This window comes from Penaeus monodon, chromosome 30 (genome assembly GCF_015228065.2).
Source record: "Penaeus monodon isolate SGIC_2016 chromosome 30, NSTDA_Pmon_1, whole genome shotgun sequence".
Classification (NCBI taxonomy): Eukaryota; Metazoa; Arthropoda; class Malacostraca; order Decapoda; family Penaeidae; genus Penaeus; species Penaeus monodon.
In genome coordinates this window covers 18,496,344-18,496,782 of record NC_051415.1, presented here as the reverse complement: position 1 = coordinate 18,496,782, position 439 = coordinate 18,496,344, and the positions used below count along the sequence as shown (strand labels likewise).

The 439-nt window shown below is 44.6% G+C and overlaps 1 protein-coding gene across 1 annotated transcript in view; it reads right to left on the bottom strand.

The window, feature by feature from the left end:
* Positions 1-439, bottom strand: part of LOC119592369 (alpha-1-macroglobulin-like) — a gene marked incomplete at its 3' end in the record, with an annotated part of 44,827 nt that overhangs the window by 26,916 nt on the left and 17,472 nt on the right. The gene's annotated exons all lie outside the window — the stretch shown is intronic.

Sequence of the window (439 nt, the reverse complement as noted above, 5' to 3'; positions counted from 1 at the left end):
GGTCGCCCTCCCTGGTCTATACCTCAGCTCCACGCATCATTCTCATCTTTGAGCCTGTGGTCTGCCGTCGCATTACCGATCAGAAACCACTTCGTTGACATCTAAATTCCAACACAAAGGCAGCTGAAGTAAGGGAAACCACCTTTCAACGATACAAAATTGAGCAAGAATGAACGTGACGATGCCACGACGAGAGAGAGTGATACAATATGTCTAACACATCCAGTGCTACTTAGGGCTAAGAATTTATGAGCAAATATTGTAAAGAAGATGCACAAGGAAGGAAGAAAAATTATAAATACTAAAACTAATGCACAACTCGCATTTACATCCTCCTCTAAATCTTTCCAGCTCTCCTCTTGCTCTCTTCCTCCTTTCATCTCTCTCGCCCTCTCACTCCCTTCCTCTCTTCATCTCTCTCACCCTCTCCGCTCTCGAA